Source organism: Lissotriton helveticus, chromosome 4_1 (genome assembly GCF_964261635.1).
Source record: "Lissotriton helveticus chromosome 4_1, aLisHel1.1, whole genome shotgun sequence".
NCBI lineage: Eukaryota > Metazoa > Chordata > Amphibia > Caudata > Salamandridae > Lissotriton > Lissotriton helveticus.
Window position 1 is genome coordinate 1,464,598,863 of NC_136063.1, and position 22,739 is coordinate 1,464,621,601.

Below are 22,739 nucleotides of genomic sequence, written 5' to 3' on the forward strand. Positions count from 1 at the left end.
CACAGATTTTTTACACCGTGATAGTTAAAACATAATCTGTTATTTCTTGCAGTTTGGTAACTAAGTTACTTTTCTCAATTATCAAATAGCACATGTTATAATTATTCATTAATATTTCCCGTACCTCATCTTTCCATCATATGTTTGCCTGGGCTCATAATTTATTTAAATACGGGTAAAATACCATATCTTTTTAGCCTTAATGCAAAACACATTGACAAATATCGGGATGAATCCCTTTTGCAAAAAATACTGTGCCTTTGTTCATGATAATTTAAAATTCATTGTTAATGCGTGATACAAAAATGTGCTAAGTGCTATCTAAGTGCAATAGTGATTTAAAAATACAGATGGAAAACCTTTATGGTGATCAGAGTATCTAGATCTTATCAATTCTTTGTTTCATTTTATACAGTGGTATTTGGAGTAAAAATGAGGAATAACTGAGATTGAATTGCTGACCAGACAAAATTGGAATCATAAATATCTCCCACTTCTGAGTGTCATTTTCTACGTGCAATTTAAAGAATCTAACATCATCATAATTCAATGACTCAATTCAAAAATAGGATTGTGTACAAAATCATGCTTGTATGTATAAATACATGAATATCACAAATACAAAATCAGTAAAACCAATAAATATCTGTCAATAACTATATCAATAAATACACACTCCTATGAAACCTTGCATGATAAGAACACTTACAATTGCCATAAAATAAACAGATTCTTAATATCATACATCAAAAGATAAAAGATAAAAACTCATGTATAATGTTCCCTTAAGATCCATTGATTAATTGTAGTATTCTTTATGTTTAACAAGTGTGCAAATCTTCTGTGCATATTATATATATATAAATATATATATATATTACCTATGGCGATAGCCAGTAGGTATATATAGTTAGGATTGGCTACCATAGGAAATCTGCAACATTCTATTGGGAATAACTTTGGCGCCGGTTGAGGAATTTGCATGTAATTTTCCAAAATTTTGGCCAGCTCCGCTGCGCTCCTTCCCTGGAAGTTCAGGGGGATTCGTGAAGTGGAGGCTGAGAAAAAAGGGGGGTCCCAAAACGTGTTTTCCCCATGTTAATTTCCATAGGACGGTCTGACGAGTCTACAGCCCGAACCGCTGAACGGAATTACACCAAACTTGGGAAAATTGTAGGGACTGGTACGCAGATGTGCCTTTGCTATGTTTGGTGAAAATTGCTCCAGTGGTTTTTATGAAAATTAACTTCAAAAACACATATATATCTATAGCAGCTCACCGTAAGCTTACTCCTAAGCTTACCGGTACGCGTACCATACACGTACGTACGCGTACGGTATGCGTACGTGCGCGTACCCCTATGTGCACGAGCTGCATGCTGATTGGCTGCCACTGTCTGTCAACACTCTAAAACAGAAATTGTGGGCAGCCATCTTGTGCCTCGGTAGAGTGAGGTACAGGAAAGCAGAAAAACAAATATGTAGAACTCAAAAAGGGGGCAGGGTAGAAGCACCCTGAACCCCTAGGCCTGTTCAGGGGGTCCCACAAGGACCCCCAAGGAAAATAAAATGTAAAAAATCCCGGGGTACGCGTACCGTACGCGTACCATACGCGTACCGTACGCGTACCGTACGCGCACCCCGCGACTTTGAAAAAACTTTTTTTAAAAAATGTTTTGCCTTGGGGGTCCTTGTGGGACCCCCCTGAGCAGGCCTAGGGGGTCAGGGTGCTTCTACTCTGGCCCTTTTGCGAGTTTCACACCTTTGTTTCACTGCTTTCTTGTGCCTTGGTTCTAACAAGGCACAAGATGGCTGCCAACACTTCCTGGTTTGGAGTGTTGATAGACAGTGGCAGCCAATCAGCATGCCTTCCAGAGAAAGCTGCATGCTCATTGGCTGTCAACACTTCTAACCAGGAAGTGTTGGCATCCATCTTGGGTCTTAATAGACTGAGGCACAAGAAAGCAGAAAAACAAACGTGTAGAACACAAAAAGGGGGCAGGGTAGAAACACCCTGACCCCCTAGGGCTGCTCAGGTGGTCCCACTAGGATATTAATATATTTAAACGTTATCCGCTAATAGAATTAGCATTTAAAAAACCTTGCAAATTCACTGAAAAAACTATAGGTTTAAGGCCTTTTATAGTTAGAAATTAGCATTTAAAAAACCTTTGAAATTCACTGAAAAAAACATAGGTTTCAGGCCTTATATAGTTAGGAATTAGCATTAAAAAAAATGTTTGAATATATAAAAACGTTATCCGCTTATAGAATTAGAATTTAAAAAACCTTGCGAATTCAATGAAAAAACCATAGGTTTCAGGCCTTATATAGTTAGACATTAGCATTTAAAAAACCTTTGAAATTCACTGAAAAAACCATAGGTTTCAGGCCTTATATAGTTAGGAATTAGCATTAAAAAAAACTTGCGGGGCGTGGCTTGGGCGCCGAGCAAGATGACCGGCTAGTTGCGGAGCTCCGCCGCATCGCAGACTCTCCGAACGGTTTTCCCGATGTGAAGGGACCTGTTCTCATGACGACCTGCAATATATCACACCGGAACCGGCGGTGAGCACGTACATCACCTTTATACCCCATTCCGTGTCGTTTTTCCACTGTAAATTGCGACGTGCCTGTCATGTATTGGAGAACGCGCGTTGTGGGAGGCCACCATTTCATGTCGCTGCAGCCTCAACGAACTTCTTTGTTGCTTCAAACACTTCAGCGCTGGACCCCTGCTTTCTCCCTCATTCACCTTGTAGTAAGTGCTGACAGGCTCTTCCTGCTGCATGCGACGCGCCCTGCTCACTTTTAACCCTTTCTTCAAAATGCGATTATCGTCTGTCAGGAAGCCGCCATTTTGAGCGCCTCTAACTGTACAACAGCTTCACTCAGCATAGCGATCTTTTCCTCATGGCTTCGATATTCTAACATCATCTATACCTGCTCCTATCCTCTACAACAAATTTTTATGTATTGTAGACTAAAACACCTGCTTTTCTGCATATTAAATGACTATTTTTTATGAGGTTCTCTCTTCTAACATGTAACAACCGTGTCTATACACTGGAATATCTACGCTTCCTATATGTCAGCTCACGTGTCATAGGTGGCACGTCTATACAGGTTACGAGGTTTCGCATGGCTGTTGTGTCCCTCAGTGCCTCTTAATAAGTTGTTACCTCTCCTTGACTAACTTTTATCGTTAAGAGTGTTGTACCTACACCTCCTTTTCGTGCTTTCATTGAACTAGTCTTTATCGTATGGGCAAGTTACGCAAGCCTACATTAATTTTTCCTCCTTCTGGGAAGTCCCCTTCGAGTGCTCCCATTGCCTTGCTTGCTTCCACACAGCCTCTCAAGATGGCCACTTCACAACGTGCCTCACAAGTACAGACACCTAATAAATCCTCACCTCCAGCGATGTCTTCCAAGAGACTAAAACATGATCCTCCCTCACCGGACAATTCTTCTACCTCATCACCTTGATCTTAGAGGAAATCCGGGCGATAAGACCATTCGTTGAGGAAACGAGTAAAGATATGCAAATTCTAAAAGATAAATGGGAAACCATGGACGCTCGTATTTCCTCCATTGAACAACAAATCCCTGAGGTTCAATCTAACACACAACGAATCATTTCCTTGGAAAAGACTGTTCTCTCACTTCAACAACATACAGAGGATTTGGAAAATCGAAATCGAAGAAATAATCTACGTATTTATGGTTTGCCAGAGTCTCTTGAGGGGGACGATCCAGTCACATTTTTCACATCTTTCATTCCAAAACTTCTGGACATGCCCTCTTCTACGAACATTAGCATTCAACGGGCACACAGGCTGGGACCACGTACAACTACTTCTACAAAACCTCGAGGTGTCATCATCCTTTTCTTAAAATTCACGGACCTTCTTTCAATTCTATCTGTAGCTAGAGCTAAACGACAAATATCCTGGCAAGGTCAACGTGTATTTTTAACCCAAGATGTCTCCAACGCTACTGCTGCTAGACGGAAGGAATTCCTTTCCCTTCGACCCTCTTTGCGTTCCATGGGAGCAGGATATGGACTGTTCCACCCCTGCACCTTCAGAGTGACTTACCAAAATAAGACTTGGACCTTTCAAGATCCTGGTGAACTTCGAAACTTCCTCCTCTTGCAGAACGCCGATGGAATGGAATCCTCCCCTTCGACTAGTGACTAACTAGCTATTTTCTTACCTCTACCTCCTCTTTTACTCTGTTCTTTCTGGTACTCCTGTATTCTATGTACTTCTGCTTCCTCTTCTCTTCCTTTATCCATTTCTTCTCATATTTGGTAACCCTATATGATTTTTGTTACATTGAACCCCTTTATTAATGTTTTTCTTTCCTTTTTTATTACAGAATTGTACTTTTTTGATTACTCCCTTCATCTCGTTTCATCCCTATGTTCATCCGTGCGGTCTTGGTGCGGCTTTGTCCCTGCTCCTGGTCGACTCCGTCTTGTTACGCGTCACCACTTCCCCACACCCCTTGTTTGTATTCCCTTCAGGTATGTTTTTTACAGTCATCCTTCTGGATATGTACTGTCTTCTTTGTTGTCTCACTTCCCTTTTCCCCGACACTTTTCCTTCCTTTCCTTTCTCCCCTTTTTTCCCTTTTTCCTTGTTCTTTTTTCGTACTTTCCTATTTCCAGCTTTTTTATGCTTCATTTTTCACTTTTACTGTATATTTTTGCACATTTCAAAGTTGAATTGTTTACTATGTTTTCATATTTAAAGTTGTTTCATGGAATGTGAAAGGTTTTAATAATCCTATTAAGCGGCAGAAAGTATTATCTCACCTCTCCTCTTATAACCCTGATATTGTTCTTATCCAAGAGACTCACCTTTCTGATGTCGAATTCTTAAAGTTAAAACGGCAATGGGTTGGTACTGTGTTGTTTTCTCCGGCCCTGCATAAAAAGAATGGAGTTGCCATTTTGATCCACAAACGCCTCAAATGCAAGGTTGTGCTCGAAGAAAAGGATGAAGAGGGTCGTTGGGTATTAGCCAAATTACTTATTAATGCAATTCCTATTACCCTGTTTAATGTATATGGCCCCACACTCTTTGACTCTTCCTTCTGGCCCACAATTACTTCTAAGTGTATCCAATATAAAGATGATTGCTTCCTTTTGGGTGGTGATTGTAATCAAGTAGTAGATCCCTTCTTAGATCGTAAGTCCTCTGTACGCTTCACCCCACATAAACCACATAAACAATTCTTGGACACGATTGCACAGGCTCACCTTATCGACTCTTGGAGACTCACGCATCCTGACACTTTAGATTTTTCTTTCTTTTCTCCCCCTCATGCCTCCTTTTCTCATCTAGATTATATATTTCTCTCCTCTTCTTTATCTCAAACTCTTCTCTCTTCCTCTATTGAACCGATTGTCATCTCTGATCATTCTCCTATTATTACAGACTTTGACCTCCTTCCCCCCTTTCCTAAATCGTCTCGTTGGCGTTTTAAATCCTCTCTTCTAACTGATCCTACTTTCTCTACATCTTTCCGCTCCTTTGCTACTGAATTTTTTCAACTCAACTCTGACCCTCTCCTTCCTTCACACACTTTGTGGGATTCTTTCAAAGCTACGGCCCGGGGTTTCATAATTGACTTTGTTGCCAAAAAGAAAAAGAAATTCCTCCAGAAACGTAAAGTTGCCTTAGCACACATTAAATCCTTGGAACATCGGTTTTACACTTCCTCCCCCACCCACATGCCTTCGGAACTCCTTCACGCTAAAATCGCCTTCAATAAACTTACCACTGATTCGGCTTCTTCTTTTCTACTCCGTAGTAGCACCCGCTATTATGGGGGCAGTAATAAATCAGGTAAACTACTTGCTAACTATCTCAAGTCTCGGAAAGAACGTACTTTCATCGATTCCATCTATTCCTCTTCTAATGTTCTCCTACACACTGATAAGGATATTTTGAACCAATTTCAATCCTTCTATGAATCTCTATATACTCCTGAAAATCCCCCAATACCCGATCTTCTTCAATCCTACTTTGATTCTCTACCCAAACCTAATACATCCCAACTCCAGTTTTCAAATATAGAAACAGATTTTACTTTACAGGAACTTTCCACTGCATTATCTTCCCTCACCAAAGGCAAAAACCCGGGTCCCGATGGTTTTCCGGTTGAATTTTATTTACACTTTTCTGATCTTCTCTTGCCTAAACTTCTTTCCCTCTTTCAATCTTTTTGCTCTAATGGTCTTGCCCAGGGTTCCTTTCAAGACGCCACTATATGTCTTATTCCCAAGGATGGCCGTGACCCTAAATTCTGTAAAAACTACCGCCCTATTTCTTTGGTCAATGTAGACTACAAACTTTATGCTAAGTTGCTAGCCCTCCGTCTTTTTTTTTTTTTTGTCCTCATCTCACCTTTCAAGCCTCTGCGGGTCTTATGAAGCCGCCTTTGTAATCTGTGGCCCCCACGGCTTACCGCACTCGCTTGGGTCGTCCGACCGGTCCCCATATTTGTAAGGGACCCTGGTGTAATCATTGGACCATTTATATTAAGTTAGACTTAAATTCTTACCCCAGTTCACAAAGGGGTGCCAGATGTTCAATGTCTTGTCCTCCACACCATCATAGTCTAAGCGAGCCATAGAAAATGCAGCCTTGCGCCAATCCTCTCTTTGCGGCGGTAGAGGGTCCCTCCACTTCCTGCACAGCGTTGGTATGGGTGGGAACCCCCCTCGGACTAGCCCTCCGTCTTGACCCTTTCATGTCATCCCTTATCGGGAAAGAACAATGCGGATTTGTTAAAGGTCATCTTACATCGGATAATTCCAGGTTGTTTCTTAATGTTTTAAATAAAGCCTCCTCTCTTTCGATCCCCCTGGCTGCCATCTCTGTGGATGCAGAGAAAGCCTTCGATAGAGTTGATTGGTCTTTCCTACTCGCTTCTCTAAAGTGGCATGGTTTTGGTCCCAAATTCATCTCCTTTATTTCTTTAATTTATTCTACTCCCCAGGCTTCAGTGCTAGTTAACGGTCAGCTCACTTCCTCTTTCACACTACAACGTGGGGTTCGTCAAGGTTGCCCTCTTTCCCCACTTCTTTTTATCCTAGCTCTTGAGCCCTTTTTGTCTTCTATCCGTTCCAACGCTTCGATTTCTGGTTTCCCATATGGAGAACATCAGCTTAAACTTTCTGCCTATGCGGATGATATTCTTTTATTTATTTCTGACCCGATCTCTTCCGTCCCCTCTCTTCTTGCTGAGTTTGAGAGGTTCTCTCTCGTTTCAGGCTATCAAATCAATTCTGATAAGACCGAGATTCTTCCCTTGAATAAATATTGTCTCCCACACTTCTTTACCTCCACAGGCTTCGCTTGGAATAGTCATAAGATAAAATATCTTGGAGTTCTTTTTACTAACTCCATTTCCTCTTCTATCAAACTTAATATGGTAGCAGTCACCTCCAGGATTGAGCGTTTGTTGTCCTCTTGGAATCCCCTTTTCCTTTCTTGGTGGGGTCGTATTGATTCTGTCAAGATGATGATTGCACCTATTCTGATTTATTTACTTTCTATGCTACCTGTCCACATTCCAGCCACCTATTTCCACCGTATTGATTCTGTTATCTCCAACTTTCTATGGAAACAGAAAAAATCACGTATATCTTTAGCGGCTCTTCGTAAACCCAAATCCAATGGAGGTCTTAATTTTCCAAACTTTCAACTTTACCATAAATCCTTTTCTCTTCGTCAAGCTTCCCGATGGCTCTCATCAGATTTATCCCCTTTTTCTCCTCTCTGGCTTCATGTTGAACAGTCTTTATGGTTGCCTTTCTCCTTTCAAGACGCTCCTCGTTTTACTTCCAAATCTCCTTATACTATCCCACCTCTGTTCAAATATACTTCTGCTCTTTTAAAACCCCTTTTTTCCCCACCGAACCTTTCTCGTGAATCCTTTCTACTTTCACCTATTTGGTATAACTCGTTTATTCTTCTTCATAATCGACCTATTTCCTGGCCCTCTTGGAGGTCGAAAGGTATCATTTGGGTTTCTCACCTCTTTGATGGATCCTCGCCTTGCTGTTTTCCTCAATTTCAGTTGCGGTTTCATTGCCCTCTTTCATTTATACAGAAATATTCTATCCTTATGGCAATTGTTCTTGACCGCTACTACTCTCTCCCCTCTTCAGACATTACTCCCGATTCTTCTCCTCTTCTTTCCATCCTCTCTACTGTTCCTAAAGCATCTATTATTTACCGCTCCTTTTCTGTTCCCGATCCTGACCGTCCCAAATCTAAGATAGAATTATCCTGGGAGAGAGACTTGGATTGCTCCTGGACTATTGCTCTTTGGGATAAATTATGGGCTAAATCTTTGAAGATCTCTCGCTCTGCTTCTCTTACTCAGTCTGTCTTTTTCTTCTATCACAGACTTTATCTTTCTCCTCTTTCCCTATCTCGTTTCCTTTCCTCTTCTTCCTCTAATTGTTGGACCTGTGATGCCTCTGAAGCTGACCTCTTTCACCTTTTCTTCCTTTGTCCCTCTGTTCACGTCTTCTGGAAACAGGTTTGGTCCCGCATTTCACTCATCTTCACACTCTCTGTTCCCTTTTCCAATTCTCTTATCTTTTTAGGCAGCCTCTCTGATTCTCTTTCTGATTCTTTAGATCTCTCGACATATTCATTAGGTCTCCTCGATCTCATGTTAGCACATGCTATTCAACACATTGCTTCCAATTGGAAGTCCCTTACCAATATTTCCATTCGTGGGTGGTGGAATCTCCTTTGTAATTCCCACAGACTTGATGTTGCTTTTGCTGCCTCCTGCAAACCTCCCCGCAATGTAGAACTTTATTGGCTACCCCTCACCTTGTATTTAGATCACTCAGTTAATATGAGGTATACCCCGCTTTCCGCTGACAACTTTAAACCTCCTTGAACGATTTACTTCTGTCCGCAGTTTTCTTCCCTCAAAATTTTCACAGTCTACGTTTTTTCCAGGTGTTATACTTATACTTCTTCTTTCATTATTGTGCATTTGTTTTTGCTTGATATGCAGTTGACTATGTATTCTATTTTTGTATTTATATAGCTTTCTGATTGTTGTTTATCAAAGATTTTTCTCCTTCCCTCTCCTCCCTTCCCTTCCTCTCCCTTCCTCCCCCTTAAAATTAGAAAATGCTTGGCTTTTGCTTTGTAACGTCAATGCTTTAGTATTCATATTCATTTTGTTTCTCCTGATGTTACTCTGTAGTTTTTATATCTTGTTGCTTCAATAAAGCTTTCAAACTTAAAAAAAAAAAAACTTGCAAATTCACTGAAAAAACCATAGGTTTCAGGCCTTATATAGTTAGGAATTAGCATATAAAAAACCTTTGAAATTCAATGAAAAAAACATAGATTTCAGGCCTTATATAGTTAGGAATTAGCTTTTAAAAAACCTTCGAAATTCACTCAAAAAACTATAAGTTTTAGGGGTGTTATAGTTAGCTGGACATTTCACTCATACAAAACCATTGAAATTGCTCCTATATAGTTAGTTGTACTAACTATATTTCGCGCACCCGCAATCCACTGCTGATGATGTCACATATTACATCATTCATGACATGGTCAGTGACATCACTGATGACATCTCAAATGACATCAATGATGACATCACTGATGACATCATCCACGTGACAATCACATACACCTTTTCACACACTAGTAAAATCTTTCATCACTCTTTGTAAAATACAGAGTATCATATTTGAATTCATTGACACAGCAATACAAGTATTTAAAAACCCACTCATTGATTCCTAGATGTATACACACATCTAATCACTTACCTGTAGATTCATACATGCTGTCAATGAAAAATAGAACACTATCAAAAATACTTATAAACCTATATCGACATTACACACCAGTACACAACCTATTCACATATGAAGTTATCCTACTCACTTATGCAAACAATGGATCATACTTACATACTTAGTTAGCTACACACTTATAGAAACACCACTTCATCTATTCATTTAGATAGTAAGTCATATTTAGTGTATTATAAAATCATTATTACAAGTATACAGTTATCCATACAGTCACTCACACAATCATTGAGTCTTATGTATACTTATTTATATACAACAACTGACACATACACTGCCTTTTATTTTTCTAGTTTGTTGGACATGTACCATTGAGAAATATATTTGCTCATCACCACACCCATAAAGATATTCACTCACCCAAACAACTGTTAGAACCTATAGTTTTAACTTCATATATCTACTGAATCAACTATTCACACATCTTTGGGCAGTCACACACCCTCCACCGAACCACACACACACATTCACTCTCCCATACAGATACTCAATTAACTAATGAATAACTAATATAGACTTTCACATAGCTAGTAACCAACTGGAGAACCAGTTTACACAACAACTGACAAAGTGATGCAGATATTCACACAGTTTAGTCACTATCCAGTATATTTAGTGAGACACTATACATTGTTAAAATCCTCCATCCAAATATGTATTTTTATATATCCACTCATACTTCAATGCAAATTGCTATATATATAATGCATATTTAAATAACGAAGCAAACCACATTCACTGGATGATGTCATCAGTGATGTCATCATTGATGTCATTTGAGATGTCATCAGTGATGTCACTGACCATGTCATGAATGATGTAATATGTGACATAATCAGCAGTGGATTGCGGGTGCACGAAATATAGTTAGTACAACTAACTATATAGGAACAATTTCAATGGTTTTGTATGAGTGAAATGTCCAGCTAACTATAACACCCCTAAAACTTATAGTTTTTTGAGTGAATTTCCAAGGTTTTTTAAAAGCTTATTCCTAACTATATAAGGCCTGAAACCTATGGTTTTTTCATTGAATTTGAAAGGTTTTTTATATGCTAATTCCTAACTATATAAGGCCTGAAACCTATGGTTTTTTCAGTGAATATATAGTACCTAAACTGTGTGAATATCTGTATTACTTGGTCAGTTGTTCTGTAAACTGCTGCACCAGTTGGTTACTAGCTACGTGAAAGTCTATATTAGTTATTGATTAATTAACTGTTTATTTGTAATGTTGAGTATATGTGTGTGTGGTTCGGTGGGGGATCTATGACTGCCTAAAGATATGTGAATAGTTAAATCAGTACGTATATGAGGTTAGGACTACGTATTATCATAGATGTTTGGGTGAGTGAATATCTTTATGGGTGTGGTGATGAGCAAACATTTCTCAATGGTGCATGTCCAACAAAGTAGAAAAAATAAAAGGCAGTGTATGTGACAGTTGTTGTATATAAATAAGTGTACATAAAACTCATTACTTGCATGAGTGACTGTATAGATAACTATATACTTGTAATAGTGATTTCATAACACACTAAGTATGAGTTACTATGAATAAATGAAGTGCTATTTGTATAAGTGTGTAGCGGAGTAAATGTAAATAGGATACATTGTTTGCAAAAATGAGTACGATAACTGCATAACTGAATAGTATGTGTGCTGATGTTTAATGTCAATATAAGTGTATAAGTATATTTAATTGTGTTCTATTGATCATTGCCAACATGTACGAGTGAATCCATAGGTAATTGATTAGATGTGTGTGTAGAACTAGGAATCACTGAGTGGGTTTTTAGGTACTTGTATTGCTGTGTCAATGGATTAAAATATGGTACTCTGTAATTTACAGAGACTGATGAAAGATTATAGTAGTGTACGATGAGGTGTATCTGATTGTCACATGGATGATGTCATCAGTGATGTCATCAGTGATGGCACTGACCATGTCATGAATTATGTAATATGTGACATCATCAGCAGTGGATGGCGGGCGCGAGAGTTACAATTAGTACAACTAACTATAACGGAGGAATTTCAATGGTTTTGTATAACACCCCATAAACTTATGTTTTTTTCAGTGAATGTCTAAGGTTTTTTAAATGATAATTCCTAACTATAACCTGCTTGAAACCTATGGTTTTTTCAGTGAATTTCATTTTACAATTGTTCTGTAGGATCCACGTAGGGGGTGTGATAGGTGCGAATTTTTATACCTAATTGCTATGCGACCCGTACTTGACTTAAAGTGCATAAGCAACATATACTTAGCATGTCATACTGCGGACGCGCATTTCAGCATGACGTCATCTACGTGTTCAACAGGGTGGGCGCGCGGCTTCAGCGAAATTTTTCAATATAAAAAATATATATATATATATGTATTTAATATAAATATTTAGAGAAAAAATAATACTCTTAGTTTTAATAAACTCATATTACTTTTAAATGCAATTTGGAGAAGTTGCGTAAGATGTGTACTGTGTGCACACACCCAATGCGGATCCAATGTGACCAAAAAACAGAGATTTATTTGGTTTATAACACTTACTGTTCTAACTATTGAAGAACCCCACCCATTTCAATTACCCTTCTTAGACCTTCCCTAGGAGAAGACCTATCCTGAAAAGAACGTCACTTTTTGTTTATTGGAAACCTGAACTTTTCTTTTGGAGTCAAAATTGGCTACACCACAGCAAGAATCATCTGATTCTGATGATTTTGTTACTGAACAATTTCTACCAGAACCTCCCCCTCCCGAAAGATACACATCCATCGTATGGAAATGTTTTACTTTTCCAAAGGGGCAAAAGAAAAGTAATGCCACCAAAGTAACATGCAATATTTGCCAGGCAGTACTGTCCAGAGGATATCCAAACAAGAAATACTCCTGTGGCACTGCTAGTATGCGCAAGCACCTCCAATCCATGCATCCTGTGAACTATGCTCGCGAAGAATGTTGAAGACTGCGCCAAAATGCACCTCCACCACCGGCAATACCAATTACCTCTGCGGCATCACTTTCAACATCACCACCAGACATACGTCCCCAATTCGTGAAAGTTAGAATGCACTGTGTGAAGTGCAATTGTTTAATTTGTTATGGGGAGCAAACAGTAGACCTAGTTTGCATAGCAATTGATAACCATCAATGCTAGTTTTTTTATTCCCTCAAAGTTCATGTTTTTGTTCATCCTCTTCACTTTTTTTTTCTTTTTAAAAAAAATCAGAAAATCAAAAAAATATATAAAAGTAAAAAAACAAAAACAAAGTTATTTTGAGAACTAACTACTCTGGTTAAAGAAAGAGCTAAATTAATATGCTAGTGTGTGAAGGTTTACATAAATGTATATGCACTGCATAATTGACTAAAGAATGCATTTGTGGTATATGGTGAATGTATAACTGCAGAACTATAAGGAAGTGCTGTAGCATGACACTGTAAGCTCTTTAGCTACAGCGTGCTGAGCTACTTCCGAAGCACAGAGATGCAACATATGTACATAAATATGTTGGAAGTCTGTCCTCCCCTCTGCACTGCTGCTTAAACTGCAGGCATGTGGTGATACAGGCACCCATGCACCAAGGTGCAAGAATATCTGTGTCGTTTGGAGTTTGTTTTATTGCAGGAAGACACACCTTCCTGCACAAAAACAATCAGTGAAGGCATTTTTCTCCTACAATGTATGCTGTGCATTGCAGCATATATTGGAAGACAAAAAAATGAGGAGAAATGAAAACAATTCTGCGGCAGATTTACAAGCTCTCTGCGCCACCAGTACATCACTTTTTGTGACGTACTGGTTGTGCAAGTGGCTCCTCCATATTTACACGGTGAGAAAAAGTTACCCTGAATGACTTTTCCTTTCCTTCTAAATATGGCCCCTTCATACTCAGCTCTTTACGTATATATATTATGTCATTCATGACATGGTTAGTGACATCACTGATCACATCACTGATGACAACTCATATGACATCACTTATGACATCACTGATGACAGCATCCAGTGAATGTGGTTTGGTTTATTATTTAAATATGTATAATATATATAGCAATCTGCATTGAAGGATGAGTGGATATTAAAAAATCTGAATAAAGGATTTAGTAGCAGTGTGATTGACTGTTTACTTGATTAATTTATAGTGTCTCACTAAATATATTGGATAGTGACTAAACTGTGTGAATATCTATTACTTTGTCAGTTGTTCTGTAAACTGCTGCACCAGTTGGTTACTAGCTATGTGAAAGTCTATATTACTTATTGATTAGTTAACTGAGTATTTGTATGGGAGAGTGAATGTGTGTGGTTCGGTGGGGGGTGTCTGACTGCCCAAAGATATATGAATAGTAGATTCAGTAGGTATATGACGTTAAGACTACATGTTATAACAATTGTTTGGGTGAGTTAATATCTTTATGGGTGTGGTGATGAGCAAATATATCTCTCAATGGTACATGTGCAACAAAGTACAAAAATAAAAGGCAGTGTATGTGACATGTGTTGTATATAAAGAAGTATACATATGACTCAGTGATTGCATGAGTAACTGTATGGATAACTGTATACTTGTAATAGTGATTTTATAACACCTACTATGAGTTACTATCTATATGAATAAATGAAGTGCTGTTTGTATAAGTGTTGGGGGTAGTTTTTTAGGGTTTAGGGTAGTGTAGTGGAGTTTGTGTAGTGAACGGGTTGTGCTGGGGATAGATTTAGGGTTTAAGGTAGTGCATTGGTCTTTGTGTAGAGTAGGGGGTCGTGTTGGTGGTAGATTTAGGGTTTAGGGTAGTACAGTGGTGTTTGTGTAGTGTATCATTTGGGGTTGACCTGGTAAACTATGCTGACGACACCCAACTGGTGTTTTTGATAGAGGGGAAGCAGGGAGTGACAATGGATATTTTTCATGAATGCATGCGTCAGACTGCCAGCTGGCTCAAAGAAAATTCTTTGCAGTTTAAAGGAGGGAAGACAGAGGTGGTATACTGCTCCACTGGCAAAAGGCTACAGCCTCTGCCGCTAGAGTTTAAACTCACGCCTGGAGACGATCCCCTGGCTCCAGCTAAGACTGTGCGCAATGTGGGTATCCTAATTGACGACGACCTTCAAATGGCATCACAGGCCAATAAAACGGTCAGTATTTGCTTTGCCTTACTGAAGGCACTGCGACAGATACCCTCCATTGTTGCTTGAGGAGACAAGACCCCTGGTAGTAAGGAGCATAATTTTATGCAGACTGGACTACTGCAACTTACTGTATCTGGGAGCCCCCCAATACAATCTGCAGGGGTTGCAGAGGGTCCAGTCTATAGCGGGCATTAAATAGGCAACGCAGATCCTCCACCACTCGGGCTCTGAGAGACCTCCATTGGCTTCCCGTCAAGAGGAGGATCTGTTTTAAATCTCTGTGCATGGTGTTCAGAGCGGTACACTGAACGGGCCCGATCCCTATGCAGGAGAGATTTACATGGTACAAGCCGGTAAGAGATCTCCGCTCGTCTAGTGCCTTTCTGGTAACTACGGCCAAACTCAAGAAATCCAGGATGGGAGGTAGGGCCTTCGGCGTAGTGGCTGCACGCCTTTGGAACGATCTTCCATTGAGTATTAGACAGGTGACCTCCCTGTTAAGTTTCAGAAAGAGCCTACAAACCTGGCTCTTCCCTAAGAACTGAGAGCAGTGCCCTCACTGATAATCTGGCCAGGATACCTTTGGGGTGACAGTTTGCGCTATATAAGTACTGCATACATACATACATACATACATACATAGGGAGTCGTGCTGGGGGTAGTGTTTTAGGGTTTAGGATAGTGCAGTGGTGTTCGTCTACTGTATGGGGTAGTGTTTTAGGGTTTAGGGTAGTGTAGTGGTGTTTATGTAGTGTAGAGGTTCATGCTGTGGGGTAGTGTTTTAGGATTTAGGGTAGTGTAGTGGTGTTTGTGAAGTGTAGGGGTTGTGCTGGGGGTATGTATTAACATTACACTATGACCACCCTAAGCACAATTATCAGTAGTAACCACCAAAAAGTTCCAGGTGAAGTTATCAGCAGAATGCTAGGAAAACGTTTATCAATATTAAATGCTTTTAATCAAGTAAAATTCAAATCATCACATGCAGTGTACCACAAATGGTATTACCACAGCAGTAAGTCTCCCCAACTTAGATTTAAAGTGGATAAACATGTTTCATGTGACAGACCCATAGGCCAACGCTGCAGCTTCCACATGCTTCAACACCCTCCACATACTCAGCAAGACCTTCAAATAGACCCATCCCCCGAATCAAGGAAGACCATCACCCAAACACTCATCACCAGCAGGCTTGACGATGGGAACTCCCTCTATGCCGGAATCAACAAATCTCTAATCCACAAACTTCAGACTGTCCAGAACACTGCAGCCAGACTCATCCTCAGCAACCCAGGACAAGACCACATTACCCAGCATAAACGAGCACTCCACTTGCTCCCTGTCGAAAAAAGAGTGACCTTCAAGCTGCTCACACACACCTATAAAGCCCTCCACAACACCGGATGCCAATACCTCAATCTCCTTCTAAACCCCCAAAATAAACCCCCACTCCGCTGACCAAGCCTTGGTCGAAATCCTCTGTATCTACAGTACCAGACAAGAGACACACCCTTCTCCTACATCATGGCCAAGACCTGGAATGAACTCCCCCTCAGCATCAGATGATGTCCCACACTGAAAGCATTCAGGAAGAGCCATAAGACCTGGCTTTTTGAATGAACAAAGCTGCACAAATCCCCCCACATACTCCCCCAGCTCCTGGAAACCCTCACAGGTGAGTAGTGCGCTCTATACACCACTAATTGATTAATTGATATGCCACCACAGTGTGTGTTTGAGTGTTATGGACAGGCCCTGCCATTGGTTTGGCTGTCTGTAACTCTTAAGGGTAGTGAAATTAGCAGTGCTAACTTCTTCAATATACACAGAATCTCTGAGATTAGCTTGGTTTGGCTTCACCTCTGAGAGCTACTTTCAGGGTGCTGGTGAGCTACCAGTAGCTCCCGAGCTACTGGTTGGAGACCCCTGGTTTGTAAAGTAAGTGGGGAATTATAGTCCTGAAACACAAATGTGAAGGTTATTACACCACTACATGCATAATACATAGCACTTTGAATCACTCCATTCCCTAAAGCCTGGCTCACTGTATGAGTACATGCTTACTGACTGAATGATTACATTAATATAAGTAAAGACACTGGGTGAATTCTTAATTGGTTGACTTTTACTTTAGTGAATGAATTACTACATGGTGCTGAAAGAGTCATTATGAAATTGCAACAGCAGTCACACTGTGTTTGCTGGAGTATATGGATAGTGACTGGGAATTGTAGGCCTGAAGCACAAATGTGAAGGTGGTTACACCACTACATGCATAATGCATAGGAGTTTGAAGCACTGCATACCCTAAAGCCTGGCTTACTGCAATAGTATATGTATTTAAGTAACTGCAAACACATCAACCAACCAAATCATTCTCTCTCAATTTTGCCAAATGGACACTGATTCATAGTGTTATTCTAGAGAAATAACAGTATCCCTTGCAGTGTATAAAGAAAGATTAAAAATATTAGATAAATAAATGTATTAAAACTCGGAGTAATGGAATTAAATAAATGAATACTCGGATATAAATTAGAATAATCTAAGTTTAATAGAGAGTATCTCTGGCACGGGATGCAGGAAAAATAAGGGTAATGAAGAATAATAAAAAAAGTTTTAAAAAAAGGGGAAGTTACTAGAATAATAAGTCAGGAAAAAAAAGGGGAATGAATGTTAATACTCGTATTAAAAAAAGTATCCCGGAGAAATGCTTTAATAAGAAAAACAAGTTTAAATAAAGCATTTTAAAAATTATACGAAAGTTAAAAAGTATGGAAAGAGGCACGTTTACATAAACACATGACGAACTAATGGAGTGGAAATGAGAACACCTGTCAACTGTAAAACATGAGTTAAAAGTGGGAGGAGCAATACATTGATCCCATATATTGTTAAGTAACCAAAAAGTATATAAACCACACCTGTGGGATGATTAGTTTCATTTCAGAGAATCAATTTGGGCGAAGAAACTATGAGCAAGGTAATGATTTGGGGCTGCGGAAGCATCTTGAGAATATCTTTCATTATCTAAGAGGGAACATATTGTTAATGTATATTTAAAAATACATAAAACATTATGTCCTCACCAGAGGAGTTGGATGAATTTCGACAGAGGAAGGAAAGAATATCGAAGAGAGGTAAATTATCCGAATGGGTATATGTTTGATATTTTTTAAAAAGAAAGTAAAAATATTTAAATGGTTATAGAATATGGTAAGATTAAGTTTAAATGGAATATAATAACGAGTTGACGAAAGAACCATTACAAGAAATATAGGTTAATTGAGGAATTACTACGTGCAAAGTAATGATTGGGAGCGATGCCATCATCTTGAGTTTATCAGAGGGATCATATTGTTAATGTATATTTTAATTTACATTCAACTTTATGATCCTTCAAGTGGAGTTGGATGACTTTCAACAGAGAATTTGAAAGAATAATAAATAATATTTTTTTTAGTATGAAAGTATTTCTTAATGATTGAAAAATGTAGTATAAATGAACTATCGATGAAAAAAGGAAATACTTTGGAATAAAGGAGAATGCTCTTTATCTTCTTGAGTGAAAATGGGCTAAAAGTATTTCTATTGAGTTGTGCTTTTATCAATTTTCACTCGTGAAGAGCAGGAGGATTATCTTTGCAAGCACTTTTTTTGAAAAAAATAATATAATTGTGACTTCAAATTTTAATTAATAATGCTTTCCATTTTTAAAAATGATTGTTAAATGTAATAATGAAATGAAAGGTACATAAAAAAACAAAGATGAAGTAGTGAGGGAGTGTTTGTCGTAGCACTTCTATTCTACTTTATCTGAAAGTAAAAAAAGCCCAAAAATGTAAATAAAGATGATGGGGCAACACTTATATAATGTAAACATTAGGAATGAGTGCTTATGATAAAATAAAAAAATGTGGTCCAGCGCGTGATACCAATGAATGAAAAAAAGATTTTGCAGTTCACCCATATCATGAATATAAAAGACTCAATAAAAATATTTTGAAAACATGAGCATTTTTCTTTCAAGGATGGTTTGAAGAATAATACATTTAATAAAAGAACATAATCCACGCTAAAGGAGAAAAGTCAGCACAATTATGATAGAATAGAAAATAGAATAATATTTTTTAATACTTTTACAGTCAACAAACTCGTAAGCAGAGTACACAGTTTAAGTTAAAAATACCCTACCTCAACTAGTTTTTGAAACGCATTGTAAAATAATATGCATCACAAAATGGGCTACGTACATGGTGAGGGTATCATAACATCGCATAGAAAAACAAGTCAATCAACATTCGGATCAGGAAGGTAGTCTTACCCACACAACAGCCAATCAAATGTTTTTCTAAATCTGCGCAAGGAAAGGGATTGGTTGGTAATACGTCTTCTTACAATGCTTCACAACCAATGAAAAAGAGGTGTGGAAAGTTTCTGTTTTTAACATACGAGCAAATCATATGACCTTTCAAGTACACGCAGCGGGAGGCAATTATTGAAGATGACTTGCTTTCGCAAGACCCCGAAAGGCTTCTTGCAGAATAAGTACGCACTTATCTGCCAGACCCCATTTAATGATTAACCAGGCTCTCAAGCCTAAACACGTCGGAAATCATCTCTCGTCACTTTCTCTTCTTCCAAGTTCACCGTGAAAGTGTGTATCTCCTTCTCCTTTAACTCCTTTCTTTTTCATAGTAATTGTTACTCATACACTATCCAGCAAATACCCCAAAGAAGCAACCCCCTGGATTTGCAATAGTAATTGTTACTCATACGCTATCCCGCACATACCCTACAGATGCACCACCTTGGGCTTGGAATTTTATTTTTTACTGATACACTATCCAGCACATACCGTACAGATGCACCCCCCTGGAGTTAGAATAGTATTTATTACCCCTACACTACAATGCACTTACCCTACAGATGCACCCCCCTGGAGTTAGAATAGTCATTGTTACCACTATACTAACCTGGACAGATGCACTCTGCTCTCTCTTTCAAAATCCAAACCAGATTTACAACACCCTTGCACCACTTTAACGTCACTTTTCCCATCTTAAAAGTAATGCAATAGTAACGCAATGAACTTGTAAACATGCCCCTATGCACATTACGAGCAAAACAAGTACACAACTCATTCAATTCTTTATCGATCACAATTAGACAGTGTTGCTTCACGATTCACAATAAACTTCAATAAATACTTTGTGCCTATTTAAAAGGAAGAAGAGATTGTCGACATTACAAAACTTAGGGCCAGATGTAGGTAATCGTGAAATACCGATTCCTTAATACCGAATTTTACCGATTCGGTATTAAGGACTCTGTATATCTGATGTATGTAAAGATTCGGTAAAAATTACTGATTCGGTATAAATCGTTAAAAAATAGCGATTCGGAATGGATCGGTAAAAAAAAATTACCAAAACCCCAATACTGAATCGTAAATACCGAATCCCAATACTGAATCGGTAAATACCGATTCGGTAATTTAAAAATTTGCTCACTGTGGAATCAGCCGATCCTGTGCATCCCCATTAACTCCCAAACAGGAAGTGGCCACACCCAAGCAGCTGCACTGAACCTGGAGCTGAGTGTGAGGCAGGGAGCAGAGCAGAGAAGCCAGGAGCAACACAGCCTCATTTGGCAACCAAAACCAAGCAAAATGACAAACCAGGAGAGGGAGAAGGAGGGAGCAGAAAAGAAAAGAAAGCAAGAAATTTAGCGAGAGGGGGCTGGAGGTCCTCATCGAAGATGTCACCAAAGACCATGACAAGTTGTTTGGCAAGCAGTCCCGGTATGTGCCAGAATCACACAAAAAGCAGATCTGGCTTGCAATTCAGAACAAGATCAATGCCATCGGAGTCACCAGCGCTCTTTTTAGGATCTTAAAAAAAGATGGTACGATCTGAGGAAGACTGCTAAGGCAAGGATGGCAGAGAGGCAGAAGCAGGCCAGCAAAACTGGTGGAGGGAGGAGCACAGCACCTGCACCAACTGCCCTGGAGCTCCTAGTTGAGTCCACCCTCCAGCCGGAGAGTCAAAGTGGGGTTGTGGACGCAGACAGCTCAGCCAGAGCTGCCAACAAACAAGGTAAGATGCATGCACAGCATGCTGTGCACTCCCTCCCTACCCTAAATCCCCAGAGAGGCATAGGGAATCCCACTCAGTACATGTTTTACTCATAACCTGCAATGCATTATGGGAGATGTAGTCAGAAGTAACACATTTCAGAACAGTCAGTCCAGCAAACCCAAAGGCATGTGACAGCAATTAGCAAGCAGAGGACAGTCAGTGTGATTGGCAGGCATTATTTTTATTACAATGCAAATGCTGCCAGATAAGTGAGCATATCTACATTCTGTCTTCACAGGCAAGACATCTTGCAATGCAGCAGAGGGGAGCATAGGAAAGGCACCCAGGCCAGAGAGGAGACAAGAGGAGGAGGACCAGTCACCTGCTGGGCACACAACCCCACCACCACCACCACCACCATCAACGCCACCAACACCACCTTCACCATCACCACAGCTACCTTCAACGCCACCACCACCACCACCATCACCATCACCACAGCTATCTTCAACACCACCACCACCACCATCACCACTGCCACAATCAACGCCACCACCACCGTCAGGCAGGAGGCATGCAGGGGCCACCCTCGAGCAGATAGAGGTGTCTGAGGAGGACAGCACAGGGGGCCAACTGTCTACAGTGGCTGAGGACGGCAACAGGGAAAAATCACACTCCCCAACAGAGCACGCCCACACATTTTCCAGACGCCGCAGGGCAAGGGCAGCCAGTCCTCACTTCCAGGGCGAAGATGACAGTGTCTTTGCTGGGTTTGAAGGCAACATGCTGAAGGTCCAACACCTGCAAGGGAGAGCGATCAGGTCAGTGCAGCGGGAAATGGCACACATGAATGCTCACATACATCGCATTGAGAAGGGCATCAGTGCCATGAACACCACCATAGCTGAGGGCATGAGTGACATGGCGGAGGCTGTGAGGAGGACCGTCTGCCTAGGTGTAGGGAGAGGCAGAAACTTGATAATTACACCAAGGCGGTGAACCGCCTGTCCACTGCAACCTCTCTCATGAGCAGACGCTCAATAGCCATGCAGGAGGAGATGGGACACTTCAGTCGGGATGTGGCTAGGGGGCTGGTCACAGTGACCACTGCACTTGAAGTGCTCTAAACAGACAAGGTGGCCACAACAGCTGATGGGGGGAAAGTGAGGCGGCTACTAGCCGTAGTAGCATCACGCCTCCTCCCACAGAGACAAGGAGGAGCAGCAAATGCCACAGCGCTGGCTCTGGACAGACAGGCAGTGCGGACAGTGGGGCAAAGGAACATGGCAGTGCAGCGCATGGGTGCAAGAAGTACAGCCAGCCATGATATGGTTGTACTGAAATGGGTGATGTAACCCATGTTTGTATGGATGTTGCTATTGATCTTGGTGGTGTGCATTGATCATTAAACACCATCACTCAAATACAGTAACTGGCTATGTCTCCAAAGTGCGTTTTCCCCATGTTAATTTCCATAGGAAGTTTTGCGACAAGCTACAGCCCAAACTGCTGAACGGAATTACCCCAAATTTGGCACAAAGGTAGACCTTGGTTCAGAAAGCAACCTTTTTTTTTAAAGTTGTAAATCCGTTCAGTAGTTATTGAGAAATTCAAACAATAAAAATGAAAGAAATCAATTTCCTATAGGAAA